The sequence below is a fragment of the Mustela putorius genome, unplaced genomic scaffold, assembly GCF_011764305.1.
Source record: "Mustela putorius furo isolate JIRA1106 unplaced genomic scaffold, ASM1176430v1.1 tig00000281_pilon_pilon_pilon, whole genome shotgun sequence".
Lineage (NCBI taxonomy): Eukaryota > Metazoa > Chordata > Mammalia > Carnivora > Mustelidae > Mustela > Mustela putorius.
The window spans coordinates 705,284-732,859 of record NW_025421343.1 but is presented as its reverse complement, the minus strand read 5'-3'; the positions used below and the strand labels follow the sequence as shown (position 1 = coordinate 732,859).

The 27,576-nt window shown below is 43.2% G+C and overlaps 2 long non-coding RNA genes across 18 annotated transcripts in view; both read left to right on the top strand.

Annotated features, from left to right (window-relative positions):
• Positions 1-27,576, top strand: part of LOC101674755 — a 111,716-nt gene that overhangs the window by 35,517 nt on the left and 48,623 nt on the right. For all 17 annotated transcript variants that reach the window (XR_001177809.2, XR_006606433.1, XR_006606434.1 and 14 more), the window contains one exon: positions 308-444. This is a non-coding gene — a long non-coding RNA (uncharacterized LOC101674755). The remainder of the gene's footprint in view (positions 1-307; positions 445-27,576) is intronic.
• Positions 15,384-22,704, top strand: LOC123391743. Its single transcript, XR_006606437.1, has 2 exons — positions 15,384-17,653; positions 22,023-22,704. It is a non-coding gene; the product is annotated as an uncharacterized LOC123391743 (long non-coding RNA).

The window sequence follows — 27,576 nt, the reverse complement described above, 5'->3', positions numbered from 1 at the left end:
CAGTTTGATTCTCGATGCTTGGCGTGAAATAAAACTTTGCTTGACCTTCGCTTTTTATCAGTCTCGCTCCTTTAATCACAGACCCATTATTGGGGGATCTTTCACACCAACTGAGCCACCCAGGCGCCCCACTTAGGATAAATTCTTAAGAAATAGAATGGCCTAGTTGAAGGATATGCACATTTTAAAATGTTGATTTATGGAACCAACTACCCTTAAGAATTTTAACTCCTGCCAGTGGCACATGAGATTGTCTACATTTGCCAGTAATACTGTGTTGTATGTTTTTCATTTTCACATCTGACAGGTGAAAAGTGGTCTTGTCACTATAATATGGTAGTTGAGAATGTGACTCTGATAGATGTGATGTGATACGGCATATGACTCTGGAGCCCATCTGCTGGGGCCTGAATTCTGACTCAGCCACTCACTTTGTGACCTTGGGTAAGTCATTTAATTTCTCTCTTAGTTTCATCTTTGATAAGGTAAGCATAATGATAGCACCTGTTTCAGGAAGAATAAGTCAATTAATCTAAGTAAAATGCTTCAAATAGTAAAGGAGATCTGCAAATCAGTAACTAGGACTTAGTATTTTTTTATATTAAAGATTGAACATCTTTTCAAATGTATTTTGGAAATTTATGAATTTTTTTAGTCACTTATTCATGTCTTTTTTTTGTTTTGTTTTTTGTTTTTTTAAGACCTTTATTTATTTGACAGAGATGTAGCCAGAGTGGGAACACCAGCAGGGTGAGGGAACACAAGCTGGGGGAGTGGGAGAGGGAGAAGCAGGCTTCCCGCTGGGCAGGAAGCCTGATAAGGGGTTCGATCCCAGGACTCTGGGATCTTGACCTGAAGACAGATGCTTAACAGGAGGCACCCAGGTGCCCCTGTTTTTTGCATGTGCTCCCAGTAATGTTTTCTTAATAACTTAAAAGAGGTAAGGTTCTGACTATAATATATAACAAAATTGTTCCTAGTTTATCATTTGTCTTTTGACTGTGTTTATGCAATTTTTTTCTCTTGGGAAGTTTTATATTTTTAGCTAGTCAAAATAATCTTTTTTCTTACAGTTTTTCCTGCTGCTAGGCCAGTGTTTAGAAAAGGCATGTCTCCCTACCTCAAAAACATAAAAAATGGTTACTCATTCTCTTTGAGTACTTGTGTGTGTGCTCGTGCACCTTCTTTTAATTCTTTAAATTTAATCTTTAAGTCTTTGATCCTTCTGGAATTTATTTTGATATGAAGATAGCAGTTGAGATCTGGCTCTATTTCTTTTCAGTTGTGTACTGCCCCAGACCTGTTTATTAAAGAAGAAAGACCAGGAGCCTTTAATCTTTTTTCCCCTCCCCTAACCTGAAAGTAAGGTAATAGGAGACCTCCATTTTGGAGAATGAATTTCATGTTTGGACTCAAGTCAGTTGCTTGGCTGTGGGATGCATATGCTGTGTAAAGCAGTTTGGGACCAGAGCTCACAGCCTGACTAAGCGATGAAACTGCTACATTCCCTAGTGTAGCTTCCCTGCTGGCTCTTCTCTGGAGGCGCCTTCTAAGTGCATCTTAGTTTGAGGACTGCTCTGAAGGGCCATTGTTAGTTTGGAATGATAGGTTTTGTGTTCTTAAGAAACAAATGAAGTGACTGTGGTGGATATTTCCTTACTCCAGCCTGAGAGTATTGGTGGGGTGTTGATGGGGGGCATTGAATGGTAATGAACACATTGTGTTCTACCTGTGCCCTCATCAGCTCTTTTTGGAACTCTTTTGTCCCATCTAATTTCTTCCCTCTAATCAAGATGGAGGAAGAGGAATTCCTCTATAACCAAGCTCTCATATATCCCGTGGCAGCTGTCATTTGCCAAAGATGTTGAAGAAGGGTAGCTGACTTTTACAAGGCATGTGTTATGTGCCAGCAACTGTTCTAAGCACCTTACGTATATCAAGTCTTTATGAGATTGGTTCTGTGTACTGAGTTGCATAGTGTCCTCCCCAAAATTCACATCCACCCAGAACCTATGAATGTGATCTTATTTGGAAATAGGATCCTTGTAGATGTAAGCAGGTTAAGATGAAGTCATACTGGGTTAGGATGGCCCTAATCCAGTGACTGGTGTTCTTTTTTTTTTTTAATATTTATTTATTTGACAGAGAGAGAGAGAGATATCACAAGTAGGCAGAGAGGCAGGCAGAGGGGGAGGGGGAAGCAGGCTCCCTTTCTGAGAAGAGAGCCCGATGCGGGGCTCGATCCCAGGACCCCGAGATCATGACCTGAGCCGAAGGCAGAGGCTTAACCCACTGAGCCACCCAGGTGCCCTGTGAGTGGTGTTCTTATATGAAGAGGGATACATAGAGGGAAGATGTCCGTGTGAAGATAGAAGCAGAGATTGGAGTTGTGCTGCCACAAACCAAAGAATGTCAAGGATTACTGGCAACCACCAAAAGCTGGAAGAGGCAAAGGAAGATTCTCCCCTGGAGCCTTCACAGGGAGCATGGTCCTGCTGAAACTTTGATTTTGGACTTCTAGCCTCCAGAACTTTGAGAGAATAAATGTCCTTTGTTGGAAGCCACCAACTTTGTAGTGTTTGTTATAGAAGCCCTGGGAAACCAACACATGCTCTTTTATTATGTCCATTTTCAGATAAGAAAACAGGCCCAGAGAGGTCAGAGACTCTGAGATCTGTCTAGGCTGCTGCTCTGCTGGCTGGGCACTTCCACTGAAGTTCCTGATGTTGCTGTTGTCAGCTCTGCACCTTCGCCATGGCCATCACACCTTCTGGTAGTGCTGGCACTGAGCTGCTGGAATGGCTCCTTCTCTAACTCAGCGGGCCGCAGCCTTTCCCCCATTCTTGCCCATTTCATGCCCTAAAGCCAAAACTCCTCTCAGGGGCTTCTGGCTGTAGCCTGATCATTTTAGCAGGTTGCTTTGTGGCCCCACTCTTCCAGGTGAAATCAGGCTTTTATTTTTCATTTCCATGCAATGTCAGAGCAATGTGGGTGACAGTTGTGGGGAGGGTCACTCAACTTCTTCTGGCAGTTATTATAATGCTTCCCATTTCTGGCCTTCTATACTTCCTAGAATTCCTGTCAGTAGACAACTCATGTCTTGATTGTTTTTGGAGCTTCAGGGTGTCTCATACAGCTCACGTGGCACATACCAGTTCATGGCTGTGAGCAGAGAAGCGGCAGCATCATAATTGCATTGACTCTGAGGGCCCTGGTCACCTGTTCTTGATTAACCCAACATATTACAGTGGCTCTCTTCTCTGCCAAAGTGAGCGGAGGGGATAAGGATGTTATCTGACCCAGCCCATCCCCCTAAACAGCAGCTCCTTGTTTGCCCATGGCCTCTTTTGCTGGCATCCCAGAAGGGATCTCCTCCCTCGGCATTGTTGGCTGCAGAATCTTACCTGCTTTCCATTATGGACCTTTTGCTTTGGATCCTACTCTTACTCTTTTTTGTTTGTTTTAATTTTATTTACTTATTTTGAGAGAGCGAGAGAAAGCACGAGCAGGGGTAGGAGAAGAGGGAGAAGGACAAGTGACAGAAAGTGTGAGCAGGGGGAAGAGAAGAGGAAGAGGGACAAGCAGACTCTGTCCTGAACACGGAGCTGGAGGTGGGGCTTGATCCCCCAACCCTGAGATCATGACCTGAGCCAAAACCAAGAGTCAGATGCTCAACCCACTAAGCCACCCAGATGCCCCAGTCCTGCTCCTATTCTTAACAACTCTCACTAGACTGAGCTCCAGGAACTCAGGAACCATATTTGTTTTGTTTGCTGCTGTATCCCAGGACTGAGCAAAGACCTGACACTTCTCTAGCCCCTCAAGAAATATTTATTGAATGAAGAACTGAATATTGACCTTGAAGCTTTGGAATCCTGATTTTCCTTGCTTCTTGATAAAGCCAGGGACCAGATTAAGAACTTCAGAGACCTAAGCAATAGAAAGATTATGATGTCCCTCATATTTTCAGCCCTCAATATGTATTTGAAAAACAATATTTAACACAGAATTAGTATAAGGAAATTGAGCAAAGTAGGAAGATCTAGCAAAGTTCTGTTTTCATGGTGATTAATTACATAAATACAATTTAAAATATTTGCAATTACTGTTTCTGCTTTGCCAGTTTTCTAAGCACATGCTTTTGGATAATCCTGCCTGGACCAGTCCTTTCCTCCCTTTGGATTTCTTCATTTCGTCTTTATTCCATCTGCTAAAGTTGCCAGCCAGTCTCTTTCACCCCCATAGGGGTGTCTGGCTCCTGAGACCCCCAGCCTAGGCTAAATGCCCTGGGCTCACTGAGGGCTTGCCAAGAAAGTCAAGTAGAACATGCACACTGCTAAAGAGTACCTCAGGGAACTTGCATGCTGGGTTACGATTTATAGTCAACATAGCGCATTGTGCCGAGTGATTACACTTGGGCCATTTTTAGTTGTAATAATCTGCTTCTGTGATCCTGTATGTGGAAACCACAGAAGAACATCCCTGTGGTCCTCCTTCCTGCATCACTGAGAAGATGCAGTCCCATTCTGCCATTAATTAATCTCTGTTATTCTGGCTTTGTTGAAACCATTCAGAGGAGCAAGTATGATTCTGGAAGTGTAGAGCCCAGGCCTCCTACAGGCTATTCCAAGGCTGTGACCGTAATCGCCTCTGTTGCCGTTTCATTTCAAAGAGCTTAAAATAGTGTTGGAAACTTCCTAGGGAAAAAGCACCACTGTAACTTTTTGGCTAAGGAAGCAGTGTGTGTTGGCTAGAGCAGAAGCAATGGCCAAGGTCCCAAATTCTTTTCTGGACCTGTTGATTTAGGGTGTGATATTCGACAATCTGAGATGCTGTCCTATAGCTCTGATGGTTCATCTTCAGCACAGAGAATGATGTGGGCCATGCCTGTAGAGAGAGAGGCTGACATTGGTCCCCTGTGATCTAGGGGAGCCTCATCATTAGATGGCCTTTCTTTCATTTGAATTTCTAGTTCTTTTAAAAATTTTTAAAAATATTTTATTTATTTAGAGGTGTCTGGGTGGCTCAGTTGTTAAGTGTCTGCCTTTTCCTCAGGTCATAGTCCTAAGGTCCTGGGATTGAGCCCCACATTGGGCTCCCTGTTTAGGGAGAAGCCTGTTTCTACCTCTCCCTGTGCCCCTGCTTGTGTTCCCTCTCTCACTGTCTCTCTCTCTGTCAAATAAAAAAATTTTAAAAAAGGAAAAAAAAAAAGCCAGGATTCCAGAATCAGCTGACCTTGGAAATCTACCTAGTGTTTAAAAAAAAAAAAAGATTTTATTTATTTATTTAGAGAGTGAGAACAAGTGAGGAGAGAGGCAGAGAGAGAGAGAGGGAGTGAGAAAATCTCAAGTAAATTCTACACTGAGCACAGAGCCTAATGCAGGGCTCCATCTCACCACCCTGAGATCATAACTTGAGCTGAAATTAAGAGTCTGATGCTTAGCCGACTGAGCCACTCCCAAAAAATTTTCAAAGGTTTTTATTAAGTAATTTCTACATTCAGTGTGGGGCTCAAACTTACAACCCTGAGATCAAGAGTTGGTGTGCAGAGTCAGCCAGGCCCCCCTCTAGCTCTTCTTCTTTTTTTAAAAAAGATTTTATTCATTAATTTGACAGAGAGACAGTGAGAGAGGGAACACAAGCAGTGGGAGTGGGAGAGGGAGAAGCAGGCTTCTTGCCAAGCAGGGGAGCCTGATCTTGACTTGATCCCAGGATGCTGGGACCATGACCTGAGCCAAAGGCAGATGCTTAATGACTGAGCCTCCCAGGTGCCCTAACTCTAATGTAATGTAGAAATCCTCCCCCTCTTCCGCAGAATTAATACAGTATTTGTTTTTTTTAATGAAATATTTTAATTAAATTAAATTAAATTTATTTATTTATTTGACAGAGATCACAAATAGGCAGAGAGGCAGGCAGAGTGAGAGAGGAAGGGAAGCAGGCTCCCTGCTGAGCAGAGAGCCCAAATTGGGGCTCGATCTCAGGACCCTGGGATCATGACCTGAGCTGAAGGCAGAGGCTTTAACCCACTGAGCCACCCAGGCACCTCGAATTAATACAGTATTAATACCTACATTTTACTTGAATTCGTTTTATCGGAATTGCTTTGTGGTGTGATTAGATCAGTTCTTTTTTTTTTTTTTTCACCAAGATTTATTTTAGAGAGAGTGAATGAGCAAGGAGAGGGAGACAAGTAGACTCACTGCCCAGCAGAGAGCCTGATATGGGGCTTGATCCCAGGTCTCAGAGATCATGACGAGCTGAAATCAAGGGTTGGACATGTAACTGACAGAGCCACCCAGGTGCCCCTAAATCAGTTCATCTAAGGGATGCAAACTTTAATAGGGTTTAGGAAAAGAAGGTTAGGTTTGTGTGGGGCATACACCTTGGCCTTGGATAGCCAGAGAGTAACATTTGGGCACCAGGTGCATGATGAGCCAGATGGGAGAGAACAAACTCTTACCCCTGGAGAGCCAGGCATGTATTAGATGCTTTTCATATATTTTCTTATTTAATTATCATAATGCAAACCAATAAAGTATCATCTTCACTTTTGCACATGGGCAAGCTGAAGGTCAAAGAAGTTATGTAACTTGTCCAAGGTCAGATAGCTAATAAAAAAGGCTGATCTAGGGGACGCCTGGGTGGCTCAGTTGGTTGGACGACTGCCTTCGGCTCAGGTCATGATCCCGGAGTCCCGGGATCGAGTCCCGCATCAGGCTCCCAGCTCCATGGGGAGTCTGCTTCGCTCTCTGACCTTCTCCTTGTTCATGCTCTCTCTCACTGTTTCTCTATCAAATAAATAAATAAAATCTTTAAAAATAATAATAATAATAAAATTTTTAAAAAAAGGCTGATCTAGGATTTATTTCTCTTCAGATCTGTCCAGTTCTAAAGCCTATGCTGTTTTCACAGAGCTCTTCTGTCTCTGACAAGATTTGGGGAGAGGAGAGAAGTTAGAGAGATGACATCTTTCTCTACCTCACAGTTTTACTCGTTGAGACATGTTTAGCCAGAGCATCCTGTTTATAGATGCTAGGTTCTATATATAGAGATGCTGCAACAACATATGTGGGAAGGATACCAATTGGCCGTAGGGGAGGATTAAAAGAAAGCCTTTGTTCTTTACCTGTAAGTTTTCATTGCAGTGTAATCTACAAGTGTCAGAACACTACTGATGACTCTGGTTCACTGCTTAAGAGGCCCTGTCCTGTTCTCCAAATAAAATTTGTTGATATGTCCCAAGGAGTGAGCCATGATGGGGGCAGAGGTGAGGGTGTGGTGTGCCCTTACTGTATGTTCTGGAGCTGGTGACACCTGTTATGTGACTATTACAGTGAATTATTACTGAGTAAACAAGAGGTGTCTCTCTTTTGCCTTTCTAAGAGAGACCAGATGGCATTGGGTGCTGGCCCAGGTCCAGGGGAGCCTGTCCTCTGGGCTGACAGAGCAGACAGCTTGAGTGTGTCAGGTGATGAACTAAGAAGAGACAAGGCTGGACTGTCAAGTGGAATCATTTCAGGGGCACGAAGAATGTGTGTTGCCCCTCAAAGACTTGCTTTAGCTCTTTGCTAGTGTTCGGAATTCCACAAGTGAAATTTATTTCCCTTGATTTAAGTCTTTGAGACCCTATTAAAAATGAAGAGACTCCAGGAAGGGGTCTGACTGTGAAGCATTTTGTAAGTGGAAGTGTTAGTGAGTGTATGTGATTGATTTCTGAGAACTGAACTAAGGCAGGGACAGAGAGGGAAGGGCACTCTGCCCTCATCATAGGGACAGGAAGGAGAAACTATTGAGTTTGAGATAAAGGCCCTGAAAAGAGAAGTTGGGTCCCTAAAGAAACACTTTGTTTTCTTTACAGTTTTGACTGAGAAGACAAGCGGCTGAGGGTGATGGGGTTGGAGGCTTATGATTCCAAGAGGGAGTGTTGCATGGAGAAACTTCCTGTGAGCATGCTGGGTATTCAGGCAGGATATTGCCTGGAGAAAAGCTGATAAGCAGAATGTAACAAGGAGTATAGGACCTTGGGTCTGTGGTTTGCTGTGATGTCCTCAGACAAGACCAGCACAGATCTTAGGAAGTGGGAGGCAGCTTCCCAGAAGTGATGTAAAATGGTGGCGCAAAAGAGGCTGCTGATGACAACATGGGCAGGGCACTTCCTCAGAGGTTGCTGGTCACAGACAACTTCTACTTAATTTCTCAATGTGCTGTGCTGAGAGAGGGCTTTACCAGAAAGCAAAATACGCCATGTCAAAAGCAGTGACAAAGCATTTGGGGTGTCCACACAAAGGTGCAGTTTCCCCTTGTCCTATAACTTTGTGGAGCCAAAATAGCTAATCCGGAGGCTGCCAGAATAGTACCTGTGATTCAGATCTACAACTTTTTTGACCTGAGAGCCTTTCTAGTTCACTGTTCATCATCTTTCATCTAGCACTGCTTTCAGACGGCCTTTGTGATCTGAATTCTCACATCTTTTCTCCCCCAGGGAGTCTTTGACAGAAACAACTCAAATTTCAGTGCCTTTACCAGCTCCTCACAGTTGGGTTCATGGATGCCCTCCACTTCCGGCTTGAACTTCTACGGTGTCCACATTCCTACCCCAAGTCTAGAGCATTTTGTTTTGGTTCAGTTCAGTCCTCTGGGGTCCTTCTAGCACATTTCCCTAGAAGGCTCTTCTAGGAATAGTCTCCACCTCTCACCTCCTGAAGTTTGACAGGGTCTGGACCTCCCTCCTTAGTGGAATTAGCACAGCTCTGTAGAGTTTCTGGATGTAATACACCCCTTCATCCCTCCCCAACCATCCTGGCCCCATACAGAAGATCTAATGATGTAGCTAGATCTGTTATCACCAGTATTTTGGAGCCAGTGCCCCCAGCAGGGTGGGACTCCTGGATAGGTGTACCATACTGTGAGTGACAGCTCTGTTTATTACTCTCTGCCTCTCCTTCATTTCACCTTTATTTTGGCTTTTTCCTAAGGGCATCAGGCTCCGTCCATTTGCCCTGCCTGGACCCCCTAGTCTTGTTTAGGGCTATAACTCTGCTCAGTCAACACCTTACCAGAGGCTGGGGCTTTTGCTTTCCAGCCTTTCTCAGGCCAGGTCCCTTCTCTGATACTAGAGACTTTTCTTTTTTCCCCTTCATCCCCCCACTAGAGACTTTCTTCCATCTAGGCTTCTGTGGGTAGGGTCTTGCCCATGCACAGATCTCCCAGTTGTTGACTATCCTGAACTCTGCCTGCTACTCTTTATTTTTGGGCTAATTGGATGTCATGCTAGTCTGCTCAGCTGTACTTTCAGAACAAGCTTCTTAGCTTAGTTGGGCTCTGTTCTGAATTTCATGTTAGTTCTCCAACTGCCTCTGCCTCCAAAACAGCTTTTAATATGCATTTATAAAGTTTCAGAAGGGAGATAGAGAATATAATATCTTCCAAAGTCATTTAACTAAAGAACCATTTTTTTTTTGAAGGGATATTAAACTCTCACAGAATATGGTGTCTGGTGGAGCACAGTTTGGGATAGTATGAGGCTTTATCCTAAAGGAATAGACATCAGATGGAGGAATTCCAGGTGGAGGTAACGGGGCAGTCTGTGAAAAAAAACTGTTTGCGGTAGGAAGTCTCTCTTGGTGCCCTTCATTCAGCAAATGCCTACTGAGCACCTGGTGTTTACCAGTCTTTCTGGAGGAATCACTTCATGTGGTCGACTGCTTAACTCTGTGTTGTCTGCGTAAGGACAGCTCTGATCTGGAGTATAGCTCTAAGGTGGGGAAGATGTAGGGATTCTACATTCTTTCTCCCACATTCAAATCTTCTTCCTCTTTCCACCAAGTAAAACAGGAAGTAATGAGGTGATGCCATCATCAGCTTCTGGATCCAAAGAAGGAAGCTTCTCTGAGGCTGCTTTGCCCAGGTTTGACCTCTTCCAGGATTTCTCTAGCACTGCTGAGCCCCACTCCATCTCACTTTGGGAGTATTTGTCTCAGCATCAGTCTCAGGTCTTACAGCTAGTTCAGGATTTCAACTTCGCCTACAGAATCAGTGCCAAGTGGGATGGAGCTCATTCTTGTGGAATGATTATGGCATTGTAAATTTCTGTTCTGCCTATGAAATCCCTCCTTTATAGCTCATGGGTAGTCCAGACTATTATTTTTTTTCAACCCTTCAGTGGAGATAAACCCATGCCCTGTAGGCTGGCAGTCTTGCAGGTGGAGATCATTTAAATCTGGCCAGATGGGTGACCAAGAGCCAGGAGCTGCAGCTGGCAGAGCTGGTCCCCAAAGAGGAAACTAGTTGCTTCCTCTATATGCCATTCTCAACCAGTACAGCCAGGAAAAGACCACTTGAAGCAGACAGAAATCTCTAAGACTCCTTATTAAGAAATTTTACGTCCCTTTGAGACCTTGATGTATGTATGTTTTTACTGTCATGAATGAGCTCTTTATTGGCCAATCTTAACTCAGTTGTATGAGCTAATCATGAAATAAACTATATGCAAAGCTTAGCTTTGATCCTGCCTTTAGGTATGATGTTCATCCAGTTATTAGCATCCTCTACCCACAGGTCTCACCCCAGAGGCCTTGGGTCCAGGGCCCTTTTCCATTCTTGCCACTTCCTCTGAAACGCTCAAGTTTTAACTGAAGATCAGGGAGTAAGCTCACTTACAGGAAGACTGAAAGAGGGCTTGAAATGGGCATTTGGAGGTCTTCAGTAGAGTCAGTTATTTGGTCCATCTGTTATAAGTATTAGTTGGCACGTAACTATGTAGATGTGGTAACTCTAACTTTGTATAACTGTGGAAGGCTTGTTTTACCCAACAGGCTTCTTATGAAGACATTTCTTAAGATTCTATTCTTAGTCTCCTTCTCTCCTCATCTGTATATATACTATCCCTGGGTGATATCACCTGTGCTTATGGTTTTAGCCATCACTGATATGTCAGGAACTCTTAAATCTCCCTCTCCAACCTAAATCTCTCTTCTGCGTTCCAGACTCAGGATGGCCAAACACTGTTACCAAACACTATTACCATCATAACGTGGGTGGCCCTCAGGTCTCAAGCCAAATTATATTTTTCATTATGCCATCCTCTTCCCTTCATTCTTCTATTCCTTCCTATTCCCGTTCCTCCTCTTTTGTTCTTAGGAGCATTGCCATCCAGGGTCATTAGTAAACTTGCTTCTGCATCACTGTCTTCCATTTCCCTACCAGGAATTAAGTAGGCTCTGAGTGTAATGTAAGATTTTTAGAATGTCCCTTCCTCCCACCCTCTCTCGCTTGTGCATGTGCACACACTCTGCCTCTCTCTCTTGTTGGGGTTCTTGTCTACAAGGCATCTATAGTTGAATTCTATAGATAAGTTAACGAATAGGGAAAAAAAAGAACAATTAAAGGTTACACTGAGGTTCAGATTCTTGGTAAAATGGAAGTTTTGGAAAGGAATCATCTGACAGCTGAAACCTGGGGAGAAAGCTTCATGGAAGAGATGAGAGTAGACCATGCTAAGTAGGGTAGGGACCAGAACACCTCTGTGGGAGCATGTGGAATGGGAAGGTTTGTGGTATAATCCTCACCTTATCTTTTGTGTAAACAGAGTAATTGGCATCTCCCCCACTGGCTTCTTCTGTAAATCACCACTGAACCTCATGTAGTTTGGTCCTTTTTGAAAGCTTTTGAGGATTGAGTATCCTAATATCACCCATTAGGTAGTTGGAACCATCTTTTCCCTTAAAAATTTGGCTCAAAGTGTCATTCTACAGCTTGTAGAGAGTCTCATTCCTTCACCCAGATTCTTCAAATTCCTGGTAGCTCATGTATTTATGGTCATTCTAATTTTGAGCTCTTGCTTCTACTAAATTAGTTCAGATTATAGATGGTCTTACCAACTCAAGCATGCTGTTCCTCTTTCTATCCATATTCACCCAGATGTAGAACTCAAATATCTCCCAGCTACAGACTTTGTGTGTAGCAGACTTTATATTAAAGATTTAGGGTAATGGAGATTGTTTTACATTACCACAAAGCAAGCAACTTAAATTCTAATACTGGCTGTTCCTGTCCCTTAAATATGTATATATATTTTTGTCTGCCTCTGCATTAGGGATTCATCATTATTCCTATCACCTATGTGTATGTCTTTGGTCTCTTATAATCTCTTCTCTGTAAGCCTTCCTAATTCTATTGCCACTAAGCATTCTAGATACTTCTTATTCTATTATGCAAAGCAGTTGAATCTTACTCTCTCTTCCAAACTTCCCTCTGTACATCCAAAGCCTACTGGAATGGGTTTGCTGAATTAAAAGTTCATCCACTTCTTCAGCCACACAAAGTATTTGTAGAAGCTCTGATGTGTTCTTTTACATTATTTCTCTCCTTTGAAAGCATTTCTTGTTTGGGGTTCCTGGGTAGTGCAGTCGGTTAAATATCTGATTCTTGGTTTTAGCTCAGGTCATGATCTCAGGATCATGAGCTCAGAGTTGTGAGGTTGAGTGCTGTGTCAGGCTACAAGCTCAATGTGGAGTCTGCTTGAAATTCTCTCTCCCTCTCTCTCTGTCCATTCTCTCTCTCTCTCTCTAAAATAAATAAATAAATATTTTTTAAAAAGGCATTTCTTGTTTTATTTTTATTTTTTAATTTTGATTTTTTAAGAATTTTGTTTATATGGGGGGAGAGAGAGTGAGCGATTGTACAGGTAGGGAGAAGGGCCATAGGGAGAGGGAGAAGCAAACTCCCAGCTGAGCAGGGAGCCCAGTGCAGGACTCTGGGATCATGACCTGAGTCAAAGGTAGATGTTTAACGAACTGAGCCACCCATGACCTGAGCCAAAAGAAGATGCCCAACCGATTGAGCCGCCCAGGCACCGTGAAAATATTTATTTTAGTATGACACCCAGGGCAGGAACTATAAAGGAAAAAATACAGTGTATTAGCCAAAAAGAACAAAAACAAAAAACAAACACCATAAACAAAAAGTAGATGACAAACTGTTGTTAAGAACAGTTTTGGGGGCCTGTCGATTAAGCAGCTGCCTTCAGCTCAGGCCATGATCCTGGGGTCCTGGGCTCCCTGCTGAGTAGGGAGTTTGCGTTCCCCTCTCCCTCTGCCCCTCCACACTGTTCTTTTCTTGTACCCTTTCTCTCAAATAAATAAAATCTTCAAAAAAAAAAAATAGTTTTCAGCATATCTCAGCATGCACAAAGCTCTTATAAATGAATAAAACAAAAACAAAAAATGGGCAAAAGTCATAGAAGAACAAATACTAATGACTTATAAAACCCATAGAAATGGGGCACCTGGGTGGCTCAGTGGGTTGGGCCTCTGCCTTCGGCTCAGGTCATGATCTCAGTGTCCTGGGATGGAGCCCTGCATCGGGCTCTCTGCACAGTAGGGAGCCTGCTTCCTCCCCTCTCTCTGCCTGCCTCTCTGCCTACTTGTGATCTCTGTCTGTCAAATAAATAAATAAAATCTTTTAATAAAAAAAAAACCATAGAAAAATGGTGTTTACCTTATAATCTAGAAGACACAAATAGAAATGAGACCTCCCCTCCTGACCCAGAAAGCTTAGGAAATGTGAAGGGTTCAAAATGGTTGTTAGTTATTGTTGCTCCCCTGTGCCCCCTTGACTCAGCCTGTAGCCACCTGTTTTACCAGCAGACCACATTAACTAGCCAACCACAGACTCTACAGTGAGAGCATGGGGGAAATCTATGGCATGAGGGGCAGTTACATACTACCCCTTCTTTTAAAAGGTTTTAAAAGAAAAAAAAGAAATGACACATTATTTTTCTTTTCTTTCTTTCTTTTCTTTTTTTTTTTTTTTTTAGATTTTATTTATTTATTTGATGGAGACACAGTGAGAGAGGGAACACAAGCAGAGGGGTAGTAGAAAAGGGAGAGGCAGGCTTCTGGCTGTGCAGGGAGCCCAATGTGAGGCTCGATCCCAGGACCTTGGGATCATGACCTGAGCGGAAGGCAGACGCCCTATGACTGAGCCATCCAGGTGCCCGAGACATCATTTTTCAACTGTTAGATTGACAGATATTTAAACTAATAGTATTTATTGCTCATGAGAGTTTGAAGAAAGGGGAACTCATACTCTGGGAATTTAAATTAATATAGTTTGTCTGAAGTTCTGTTTGGCAATATGTATCAAATTTTTTAAAAAGATTTTATTTATTTATTTGAGAGTATGAGTATGAGTTGGGGGAGAAGCAGAGACAAGCAGACTCCCCACTGAGCAGGGATTGTGACACAGGGCTCAATCCCCACTGAGCGGGGAGCCTGACGAAGGGCTCAATCCCAGGACCCTTGAGATCAGGACCTGAGCCGAAGTCAGATGCTTAACTGAGCCATCCAAGTGCCCCTGAAGTACACACATTCTCAGATCAGCAATCTGACTTCTAGGTATTTATCCCGAGGACAATGTACAGAGATATATTTATGAGGATAAATGTCACTACAGAATTTGTAAAGCCATCAAAATGGCCATCAGTAGGGAATTGGCCAGATAAACTGGTAAATCCATACAATGATAAATGAAGTAAATCTATAATTATTTACACATAAATTTGGCTATAATAGGTGCATGAAAAAATATATAGCATATGAACCTGTTTCAGATGAAATAAATACAGCCATGACTATATGTATATATTTTAAAAAAATCATACAGTAGGGGTATCTGGGTGGCCTAGTCGGTTGAGTGTCCAACTCTTGTTTTCAGCTCAGGTCATGATCTCATAGATCATGGGATTGAGTGCTCTGTCAGGCTCTGTTCTCAGCGGGAAGTCTGCTTGAAGATTCTCTTCCTTCCTTACTTGTCAAATATATGAATTTTAAAAACAATATTAAAAAGAAAAAAAACCTTTTTTTTTTTTTAAAGATTTTATTCATCTGCCAGAGAGAGAACAAGAGAGAGAGAGAGAGAGAGAGAGAGAGAGAGGAAGCACAAACAGGGAGTAGGAGGCAGAGGGAGAAGCAGGGTCCCCTCTTGAGCAAGGAGCCCGATGTGGGACTTGATCCCAGGATGCTGGGATTATGACCTGAGCCGAAGACAGCTGCTTAACTGACTGAGCCACCCAGGTGTCCCCCAAAAAAGAAAATCTTAAAAAAAAAAAAAGTGGGAAATAGATTCTGACTTGAGGGTGGTGGGTGGGCCAAAACCACAGTTATATTATGCCAAGGCATGTTTCTATCCTGTGAAGTTGGAAAATTACTTGTCATGACAGAAAGGGGTAACTGGAAAGGAGAACCACTTTTTAATGTTTTTAATTTATATTTCAAAAGATTTTATTTATTTATTTGACAGAGAGAGAGAGATCACAAGTAGGCAGAGCAGCAGGCAGAGAGAGAAAGGGGAAAGCAGGCTCCGCATGAGCAGAGAGCCTGATGCAGAGCTCAGTCCCAGGACCCTGAGATCCTGACCTGAGCCGAAGGCAGAGGCTTAACCCACTGAGCCACCCAGGTGCCCCAGAACCACTCTTCTAGAAAGGGGAGACATATTTGCTTCTTGGAGTTGAATTTGAAGGGCCAGAGTTACATCCAAAAGAAAGTATTCTATAGCCTGGGAATTCCCATTTAGAGGAAAAGGTACTTCTAAAGTAGAAGCAGTAAGTAAGAGTTGGGACTCTAGATTTGACACCCTTGAGATGTTTAGGGGAGGAGTGGTCTTATCTTAGTTCTCCCTTTTTTGTTGGGTAGTCTTGACAGATGGTGGAGAGGAGTACATGGCAGTGGTGTCCACTGGTATCTGAGAGTAGAGCTTGAAGGGAGGTAGGAGTGGGCAGTAATCACCATAGTAAAACAACAGCCAAAACATTATTTAAAGGTCACTCTGCAATTTACGAAGGCCATTGTATAGTGACATGGCTAACACGGTCCAGTATGCTATGCATTATTTTTTTTTCTTCTTTTATATGGACATTGAATCTCAGTCAGAGAGTAGAATTAGGACTCAGACTCAGGTATTGAGGCCTCAAATTCCATTTCTCATTTCTCCACTTTGCATTTCTTCGAGGTGAATCTTCCAAGGAGGGAAAGACTAGAGCAAAAACGGCATCCTGGAGCTAGGGATACCCACAGTGAAGAGGTGGAAGGAAGAAGAGGGCCAGGAAAGATACCATGCTATTCACAGTCACTGTCCTGTCCTCTGGCCATTGTAGGTCCTGACATTTCTCTAAACCAGAAAATGTGGGATGTTCTTTTGATTTAAGGGGGAAAAAAGTCCTAATCTGTTCATAAATAGTTTGAGGTGTTTTGGAAGTAAGCTTGGCCAGTTTGGTTACAGCAGAGTTTATTGAATTCTGGCTTCATTTTTTGAAAGCAATACAGTAGAAGTATATCAATTTAGACCCATGACGGAAGAGCTTGTCTGATTTAATTACATGGAAAAATTTTTTTTTGTGGATTCATTAAGTTTGTTTAGTTTTGGAATCACATGTTAATTCACTTATGCATGTATGCACTAACTAGTTGAGATCCTAAGAGGACCTGCTTTAATCAGTAGAAAATCAGAAGTCTCAAGTTACTTCAATTTTCCGACTGACAATCATATTTATGCAATTAAATATGTTAGTTAGCCGGTTCTGATAGCATAAACACAAGCAGTTATCTCCTGTCAGAAATTCTGAACCAACAGGGTCCACTTTAGAGAGGTTCTTGGGCATTTGCTAGAATGGTGTCTGCTAAGAATTCTGCAAGGCATTCTTGCTGCCCAGTGCTTGGAGCATGTGAGGAAGGAATGGGCGAGTAAGGAAAAGACTGAAGGAATCTTTATCTCTGAGGCATGTTGAGCTTTATGGAACAATCTTTGTACTATAGTTTGACTTGGGTGGTTTTGAGACTAGTCTTATCTCTTGGATTTTGTGTTAGGGAGAGAGGAAACAAGTACTATGGAAGTTTTTGCTCTGTGAGCTGGTGACTCCACAGAGGAGGGATGTTTCCAAAATCAGTAAGCTGGTGTCACTTGAGTCCCAGTCACATGGTCTCTCCTTCTAAAAAGATCAGGCTGCTGAGAAAGCCTTTGGAACAAGTGAGGAGGCCCATGAAGGTAAGAGATTTCCTGTTGGCAACCTGGATCTTACCCAAAGAGGGCAGCTACTTTGTAAGTCTTCTGTGGGAGGCTTTCTACCACCCTTCTTCTGAATTGCTTAGCTTCTAAATCAGGAGCCTTTCTGGCTCATCACTGGTTTTTGCTTTACCCAGCCTGGCCCTGCCCTCTGGCTGTGTGCCATTGGTGATTTTTAGCCTTGCTGGAAATTACACCCTCTGCGAGGGTAAAGCAAACTGGGAGGTTCAGACTCTGGCTCCAGAGGGACTGGAGCCTGTCACCTACCTGGCCCTGCCCTGTGTTTCCTGGCATGTTTTCCTGGCCACCTTTTTACCCTTTCCATGGTCCTCTACACCCATAATTCGGCCTCAGTAAGGATTTAAGGACTGGCTTCTTCAGAGGGACTGTGGGAAGCAAGAATGTCAGTGCTTTGGCGGAAGCTCCTGATAGCAATCTCTGTGTCCTGCCTAAGGAGAGTATTGGTCTCATGTAGGTGATCTAACAGCTATGTTGGGGATGGTTGGAATATGAAGATTCTTCAGTATCACGAAAGGACTCACCACTGGGTTCCTTTGACCTGCTTTTCAAAATAAAATTTGATTCTCACACTGTAAGTAGCGGCAGTTACTTATATCAAAAAACCTTTGAGGGGCACCTGGGTGACTCGGTTAAGCATCCCCCTCTTGATTTCAGCTCAGGTCTTGATCTTAGGATCCATGCTGGGTGTGGAGCCTACCTTAAAAAAAAAAAAACACCTCAAAAAACACTTTTTTAGATTTTCTAGGCGAACTTCCTTGTTTTAGATATGAGCAAACTTTGGGAGGTTCAACAAGGGCAAAGCTGTGCCTTTACTAAGGAGCTGACATTCACGTTATCTGAGAGGAATTGAAGCAGAGGGGAACAGACATTGTGTGAGAGGAGGTCTCAGTTCCCCCGGGAGGAGCATTTCTTGGTTTGTTTGTTTTTTTTCTTTAAAGATTTTATTTATTTATTTGACAGAGAGAGAGAGAACACAAGTAGGCAGAGAGACAGGCAGAGAGGGGGGGAAGCAGGCTCTCTGCTCAGCAGAGAGCCTGATTCGGGGCTCCATCCCAGGACCTTGAGATCATGACCTGAGCCAAAGGCAGAGGCTTAACCCACTGAGCCACCAAGGCGCCCCTCTTGGGGTATTTTTAGGTGAGGGAGAGGAAGAATGCATTCCTTCTCCTCAAATGCTCACAGCCCTTGGGTTGGGTAATTCTGCCTCACTGACTTTTACCTTAGTCCTTTTGGATTGAACCCCAAACGACATGGTAATACCTCAGTGTGAAACTTTGCAAGGTACATTTAAGTAAGTGAAAACTTATAGGATGTAAGTGACTGAATGTAACTTTATTAAAATTCAGTGTGTGAGAAAGGCCTTATACTAAGTTAGCAAAATGTCAGTAGAGGTTCTTTAGATGGCCTGATTTAATTAGTGGATTAGATAGATTAGATTAGAATTATCCGGTCTATAATAGGTACTTGTAAATTTGGTTCATTTATCAAATACGGATTAACTGCAGAGAGTTCCCTGATAACTCGAGATAAAATGGTATGCTATGACAGATACAGACCAATGCTGTGGGAACTCAGATTGTTTCTAGTTTTGGGATCTAGAGAATCAGGATCGTTTTGGGAAAACAGATTTCTTTGTTTTAAAGTACACTTTATTTTATTCATTTTTTAAAAAAGATTTTATTTATTTATTTGACAGATCACAAGTAGGCAGAGAGGCAGGCAGAGAGAGAGAGGGAGAAGCAGGCTCCGGCTGAGCAGAGAGCCCGATGCAATGCGGAGCTCGATCCCAGGACCCTGAGATAATGACTTGAGCCAAAGGCAGAGGCTTAACCCACTGAGCCACTCCCTTAAAGAACACTTTAAATAATCTTGCTTATACTCTGGTCAGAGGTAGTATTGATACAAAGATAAATCTATTCTCATTTATATTATTAAAATTTATTTTCATTCATATTATTAAAACTGAATAAATAGCAACATAATGTATTTCCTTTCACTAAGCTTCTTTGCTAATCTCTAAAACAATTTTTCCAAAGAACAGACCTTTGGCAAATAAGAGCAGTTCACTCTTTTACAGACAGTACCTCTGCAGCTAGTGAATGGAGGCCAGGCTGTGAACAGAGAGGCCACTCTTACAAGAAGCTTATTTAAGATTTTATTTATTTATTTATTTGACAGAGAGAGATCACAAGTAGGCAGAGAGGCAGGCAGAGAGAGAGAGAGGAGGAAGCAGGCTCCCTGCTGAGCAGAGAGCCCGATGCGGGACTCGATCCCAGGACCCTGAGATCATGACCTGAGCCGAAGGCAGTGGCTTAACCCACTGAGCCACCCAGGCGCCCACAAGAAGCTTATTTATGAAGTAAGGACCGTTAGTGAAGGGGCAACACAGAGCCTAAGGAGGGTTATTTATTTTTTTGAGACTGGAGCATGTCCTTGTGCTGTGGGGGAAAGAGCTAGTTAAGAGGTAGAAGATAAGAGTAATGTTGGAGAGGATGACATGCTAGAGGAAGAGCGCCCTTATGACTTAATGGTTACTTTGGCAGTGTCCAGCAACTGAGGGTTAAAGCAGAGGACATTTGTATTCAAACAGGGGCTGTGTTTTGTGATCCAAGTGGAAGACTTGGAGTAAGAGGAGTCTAAAATATTGGTAGCAGAGTGGTAATTGTTAAGGTGGTTAGAGAAAAGAGTGACTCCAGAGGAGGGCTGATAGGCAGCAGAGTGATGGCGGTGGGATGTCAAGGGGCTGGAAGTGTCAGTGAAGTTGAAGAATGAATCTGTAGAAGAGAAAGACAAGGTGAGGTGGAAATATAGAAGGATATAAGAGGTCATGACCAGGCAAAAGGTCTGACGTGGAGTGTAAAGCACACTGTGATCAAGGATCCAAAGGTCTTGATGACCAAGGAGTCAGTAGTCAACAGTAGGGAGGAGGAGTGTAGTTGTTTGGTATAGATGTAGGCAAAGGAAGGATTTTTTTGTAAGGTGGTAGGAATAATGGCTTTGAAGACACATTGAGACAGACCATCTGTTTTTCTTCTTGGTACCACTGGGTACTGAAGAATGATTTTATGGCAGCATCTTCATTGCTTAGAACCAAGTTCCTCAGGGAGTGCCAGGTTCCAGCTAGGGGGAGGGAAGCCAGAAGCACCTTTTAGGCCTACTTTTTTTTTGCACTGTGTACCTCAGTGCTGTGGACTGCAGGGAGGAGGGAGATTCTGGCCAAGTGGAACAACCTCTACAAAGTACTGGGCCTTTAGGTGGAGTTTGCAGGAGTAAGGACTAAGTACTCTTTGCAGGGAAAATCCCATTTGGCCATGAGGGTTTTTTGAACTGTTCAGGATCAGATTGAGTCAGTGCTAATCTGTGAGAGGCTGAAGGGAAACTGTGAAGGTTTCTTGCTTAAAATTCTACAAGTCCATAGACTCTTGAGACTTTCTATTCCTGTGGGGTCTGGAATTTATTTTTTCTTTCCATAGTGACAGCAAATAATGCCCTAAAATTCACACGGTTTGAAAGCGTCTGGAGATACTCAGATTACTGTTTATAAAGATGTTTTTGGGTTTTTAATGGTTCAGAATTCTTTTGACATTGTTAGTACATGATTCCAACAGTTTAAGAAAGAGCTTCCAAACAGGTGGAAACAAACTAAGTCTTTACAATTCTTTTTGTTCCTTCTTTACTTGATTCATTTATACCACCACTCTGGCCAGATGTGAGTAGCTTAGAAAATGAGCCTAGGGACGCCTGGGTGGCTCAGCTGGTTAAGCTGCTGCCTTCAGCTTAGGTCATGATTCCAGGGTCCTGGGATTGAGTCCCGCATCAGGCTCCTTGCTCGGCAGGGATCCTGCTTCTCTCTCCGCCTCTGCCTGCTTGTGTGCGTGGTTGCTCTCTCTAACAAATAAATAAATAAAATCTTAAAAAAAAAGTTAGAAGACAGCCAACAGATGGGGAGAAAATTTTTGCAATATATGTAATAAGTGATGGGTTAATATCTATAATCTATAAAGGGTTTCTATAAATCAATAAGAAAACGACAGACCCAGTAGAAAATGGGTGAGAATACAATAGGTGAGACACAACAGGGCAAACTGTAATTTCATCTTAGAAAATGCTTATTCACTTCATCCATTCCAGGTAAAACTAGAATTTCATTTAAGAAATGAGCACAGACTTCTCTGGATAGGAATGTTCACTCTTTGGTAAATATCCATGAATAGGGTACTGTGAAATACTATGTGGCTGTGAAAACTTTTTTTTCTTTAGAGAGAGTGCACATATCCATGAGTGGGGTGAGGGAGGCAGAGAGAGAGAATCTCAAGCAGGCTACATGCCCAGCACAGGGCTGAATCTTACAACCCTGAGATCATGACCTGAGCTGAAATCAAAAGTTAGACACTTAACCAACTGAGCCATTCAGGCACCCCAGCTGTGAAAACTTTGAAGTTAACTTTCTGTATCAGTGAAAGGAGCAAGTACAGAGAAATATGAATAGAATGTTCCCATTTATTTTTAAAAAACATTGCTATTTGATTTGGAATGTATTTATTCTGTTTTGAATTTTGTAAAGGATTCCTGTAGGTTAAAAAACATTTAAGACTAGGGATGCCTGGGTGGCTCAGTGGGTTAATTAAGCCTCTGCCTTCAGCTCAGGTCATGATCCCAGGGTCCTGGGACCGAGTTTCGTGTCGGCTCATTGCTCGGTAGGGAGCCTGCTTCTCTGCCTCTGCCTGCCACTCTGCCTGCTTGTGTGTTCTCTCTCTCTCTGAAAAATAAATAAATAAATAAATAAATAAATAAATAAAAATAAATTTAAAAAGGATATTAAGATTATATTCTTCTAATTACATTAATGAATGAAATGTCAACTCTTGTCTTCCCCTTATGTAAATATTGATCTTAGCTTCTGAGAATTTCAAGACTTCTCACTACCTTTCTCTTTCCAGAAACTAAAAAAATTCCTGAAGGAGGCTACTGGGCCATGGTGTCTGCAGTTACACTTGGTGTGAACAAAGGAATTCAAAGCTCAGAATTATTTTTTCTTAGGATTTGCTACATTTTGGTATTCACAGTCTTCTAGAGCTTCTCTGCTTCCTGCCTGTGACATATTTGAAGGAGCTGAGACCTCCTCTGGTTGGAGGGCTTTGTTGCTCCTGCCCTTGCAAGAAAAAGGAAAATTACATGACCGGCCCAGGGAGGCAAGACCTAGAGCCAGCCTGAATCTTGGGAGGAAACCTGCTTCTAGCATTTGTCCTTGCCTCTTCTTTGGAGAAGCCTCTCAGCCAGTTTTCATCTTGATCTCAGGCCCCCCATCAACCTAGGTGAAAGCAGACTTTGAAGCAGATAGCTTAGTTTTGCCTATCTCATTGGAATTTGAGGCTCTAGATCTCAAGCCTGAAAACAACAGAATTCCATCAGAGGCTGGCTCAAGGCCAAAAATCTCTTTGTCTTTCAAAGACAGGAAACAGTTATGGGACATAAGCACCACTTTCTTTAATTATAATACCAGTGTCAGTAGACCCCAGTATGGGTGTGTGAGGATTGTTTCAGACTTGTAACATAGGCTTTTCTGTGAACTGGAGAGTTTACAAAGAGCAATAGAATAAAAACCTATTTAAAAAACCAAAATCGACTCTAGCCAGTTGTGTTCGAAAGAGGGGTGGCCTAATTCATATTTCTAGGGGGAAAAATCATTCCATTCTCTTCACCAGTATAGAATGGTGGTGGTGAGAGAGTGAATTTCAAAACTTCCTTTTGTTCCTCAGTGCTGGTCAGGTGTGGAGCCTGGAGTGATAGTTCTCAGTGGGGCTGATTCCAGGTATGGGTCACTGGATGTCAGAGAAAGGGGGATGGAGCTAAGTTGCTCTGAATAATATAAGGGGAATTTAGTTTCCTGAGCAAAGGGGAGACCTTTTCCAAATATGAGCAGTCTGGGGAGGGAAAAGGAACCACGAAGCATGGTAACATTATAAAACCCCTCTGTCTCTTCATAACTTAGGAAAGTCTGATGAAGACATAGTGTTTCGAGTCAGTTTGTGTATGTGTATTTTTTTCTTTTTGGTAAAGCATGGAAAGAAAGGAGCTGAGTCCCACCTCTGGGACAGCTCAGATCAGAAGGAAGAGATTGGCCTCAGTGAGTGATTAAAAATCCAGCAGGAGCTGGAGTCAGAGCCAAAAGAGGCTGTTAAGAGCATTAGCTGGTGGGCGTTTGCAGAAATTGTGGGAGGGTCATCGGATGGGAGGATCTACACCGTTTAACCAACTGAGCCACCCAGGTGTCCCTCAGATTGGATTCTGGTGTAGTCAGGTCAATCCCTTGGCTAGATGGAGGACACATGACTGCCAGTCGGAACACCAGTTGATGTTGGTATGGTCTCAAATCCAGGCCAATTAGGACTCTGGATTTTTGTCAGAACTATTAAGAAGTGACTTCTCATTTTTTTTTCCAACTGAGTTGCCAATCCTGTAGAATGTGCATAGTTCTGAGGCTGCTGGTGATCATCTTGCCATCCCAAGGGGAGTGCTGAAGTCAACACAGGTGAAAGTTGAGTTGTGAGGTGGAGATGGAGCTTAAGTGGCATCTTTGGACCACCTTTTCTCTCTCTCTCTCTTTCTTTCTTCTTTTTTAAAGATTTTATTTATTTTTTGACAGAGACAGCAAGAGAGGGAACATAAGCAGGGGGAGTGAGAGAGGGGGAAGCAGGCTTCCCTCTGAGCCGGGAACCCGATGCAGGCCTCAATCCCAGAACCCTGGGATCATGACCTGGGCCCAAGGCAGACGCCCAAGGACTGAGCCAGCCAGGCACCCCAGAGCACCTGGATCTAACCAGCCATTTACATGAGTCCAGGCTTTTTTTTTTTATTTTTGAAAGTGTGCTTGGATATTTGTCACCTACAGCCAGTAGAGTCTTAATTCATGTTATGAATTGTATATAGTTCTCATTACAAAGTGTGGTTTGGCTTTTCTCATCAGACTCTTTTGTCTTAAAGTGCTGACTTGTAAGCTTGTTATATGAATCAAATGAGACCATACGTATAAAGAATTTAGCATTATCCTCAGTACATAGGAAGCAAGGAGGGAGGGATTGAGGGGGAAGGCAAGGAAGGTCACGTGCTGAATTAAAAGGACCCTGAACTCCCTAGGGTAATATTCCAGAAACCTCCAAGCCCTATCAGGTCCCCCTGATCTAAATGCCCTAATGCCCTACACTTTATCCTCTGTAAGCCTTTATCATGGTTTGTAATGATATGTTTATGTAATATTTTGGTTACTGTCCACCTCTCTCACTGAACTGGTAGTTCTATGAGGGCAGTGATTTTTGCTCACTGTTTTGTCCATAGCAGGTAGTTAAATGTGTGGCATTCAGCAAACATTTTTTTTTTTAAGATTTTTTTTTTTTTTTGAGAGAGAGAGAGAGAGTGTGTGTGTGTGTGTGTGTGTGTGTGTGTGTTGGGTGGGGGTGAGGGGGTGAGGAGCAGAGGGGAAGGGAGAGGGAGGGGGAAAGAATCTCCAACAGACTTCCTGCTGGGTGCAGAGTCCTACCCGGGGCTCAGTCTGACCTTAACAGATTGAACCACCCAGGTGCCCCTCAGCAAACATTTTTTGAAGGAATTGTCACCTGTAGGTGCCTAAATTGGACTGGCTATCCTCGATTATTGGGGTTGGGGCTGTGGCAGAATTGGCAAAATCAGGGAAAGCTATCTCTGTCCCCTCTGTATCTCCTACACTAGTGATATCCCCAACACACATAGAGACAATTTTGTCTTAATGGGATACTTTTTATTTGGTTGTGAAACCTGGAGAGGTGGGAAAATGTTCCCTTCTTACTTCCTAGAATGGTCTAATAACTAAATTGATATAAAACAGATTGCAGGAGAAAACCAGATTTTGTATATATGGGAGCTCCATAAAAACATAAGGCCCAAAGGGCAGTCAAGTAATTGAAGTTTTATATAACATCCTGAGCTAAGGAAAGGGCTTGCGGTCTGGGGATACAAAGGGAAGGAAGGCTATTTACAAGAGGAGATGTTTGGAAAACAAAGGTTACCCTTTTGTGCAGATAAGTTGCTTAGGTAAAAAAGTATTTCTGGTAATAGTGTCCTGGTATAGGCACCCTTCCAATGTCAATTTAGGCAGTTGAGGCGGGGGAGGTAAAGAGCTTTTCCTAAATTTGCTGTGTTTTGACTGCGTTTAGCTCAGAAAAAATCCTTATGCCAAAGAGACATGTTTGGGGGTGGCAAAATCTCCCCTTCCAACCCTTTACCGAATCTCTAGTACTTATATTTATAATCTCTAGTTATATTTTTATTGGCTCATTTTATTGAGGAATCGAATAGTATGGTGGTTGGAAATAAATAGAACGCAGAGGAGTAGGTCAGGTCTCTGTGATTAACAAGCAGTCTTCCTTGCTCCTGTGTCTTAATAAAATCATATATTTAACTGGAATAGTCTACTCTCACTTAGGCTTGCTCAGGAGTGTGTTGGAGGATGTATGAAGGTCCAGGAAATTGAAGAGGGATGTGAATGCTGGAGACTTAACTCTCCAGCAAGGAACAAAAGCAGTTAAGTGGCCTGGGGAGGGCAGGTGACCTGAAGCTCACTCCTATGGGCCTGGTATCTGGGCCCAGTGGAATCTCCAGGGGCATCCCAACCAAACCCCTGCCCAACACAAAAAGCAGCCTCCTTCCAGCTTAGTCTATGGTTCCTCCCTTCCCCCAGCCTGCTTTCCCTGAGGTGGGGAGTGTTTCCCAGGGCCCATGTGACTTCCACTGGCAAGTGACGATTACAGACGGTTTACCAGTCAGTAAAACTGCCAAAGGCTTTTGTGCTGTAATAATCCTTTTCCTGTTTAAAACTCTGGGGATTTTCTACTCTTGCCAATAGTTTTTCAAGTCAGCAATTACGTTGTGGATTATGTAATGGCTAGGTATTAAAAATAGAAAAGACCAGAGTTTGCGTCTATTTTAACCAAATCAAAACAGAGCAGAGGGGAAAGGAGGAGAGGGAGAGACCAGAGGAGGAGGGAAAAAGAGTTTACGTGACAAGAAGCAGCCAGATCCCATCATGTGACTGGGCAATCCAGCCCACAATTTACTGTGCTCTTTTCCTGCCATTCTTGGCCCAAGGGGCTGTACTCTTCCTTGGCCTCCTCCAGGGAGAGGACCCTGAGGAGAATTCCTTTATTTCTCAGCTAAGCCTGGGGTGTTTGCCTGCCTCTGACAGGCGAAATGACTAAGGGCAGAGGGGATTGATTTTGATGTGATTAAAAACTATTTGCTATGAAAATCCACTTTTATTATAGCTACTGCCAACCCTCCAACTTCCCCACCGTCATCTCTTCCCGCTGGATTGCCATCCCTAAACCCTCATCTGGCAGTTCCAAGGCTGCTGTTCGTCGTTCTAATGTGACTTCTCACCAATCCTCCACCCTCACCCCAAGTGAAGAGATCTCTGTTTTTTTCTGGGAACCTACTGAGTAACTTTAAGGGCCCTCTAATGAGATTTTAGGTGCCAGGTGGGTCTGGAGTAGGGGGTATATTTTTGGAAGGGAAACTTCATGTAAGGGCCTGATAGATCATACCAAAATATACCAGGCTTCTACTGTGTCACCTTCGAAGTCCCTCACTCCATTCCGGATACAGAGGCAGCTGCAGGGGCAAGTCTTGAGTTAATCACCTCTAGCCCTTGGGCCTACGTAGAGCACAGGCTGAGCAACCAGATTTAGTAGGTCTAGGGGGCGGGGGGTGGTGGGTGCTTTGAAGAAGCAGCTTACTGTTTCTGAATATGGAACCCAGATAGCTTTGGCAGGGTTAGGGCGAGAGACCTGGGAGTCTAGACCAGCGATAGGATTAGTAACAGGCAATATTAGAAAGTTGTGTCCTCATTGTTCTTCCTCAGTCTTCGTCTGATCTGGGGTGGAGGAATGCCAGTAGCTCAAAGGAACACTGGTCCTAGCTTTACCCAGCACTGCCCCGATTAGTGGAAGTACGGTGAAAGAAGAAAACTCTAATTTGGGGATTATAAGCATAATTTCACTAGGTAGGTGGAGGGTATGGGCACTCTTCCTTAGGGCCTTTCAAATCCTAATGCCAACCTGGACTAGGAAGTGCCTGTGACTCAACCTTGGGTGTGGTCAGTGTCACTGCAGCATCAGTTTTCTGTTATCTGACAGGCTGGCTTCTCCAGACCCAGATAGTTAGCAGAAGTTGTCCATCTTCTGAGTATCTGTCCTCTACATCCCTGAGGCTTTGAGCAAGATTAGGAGTCCACAGAAGCACCTGCCTTCGGGTCAGTCAGAGGCTAAATCATTGCAAGGTCCACAAGGAACCTTTTCTGTCTGAACTCAACTTTCTGTTGTGGCCTCCTTCCCACTCCTACCCGCCCATGACCTTACAGTTTGACCACAGCAATGTTACATACACCGGTCATCCCCCTCCTGAAGGAGATCACCTTTTCTATCATTATTATAATATTTAATGGATTTCCACTCCCAACATACA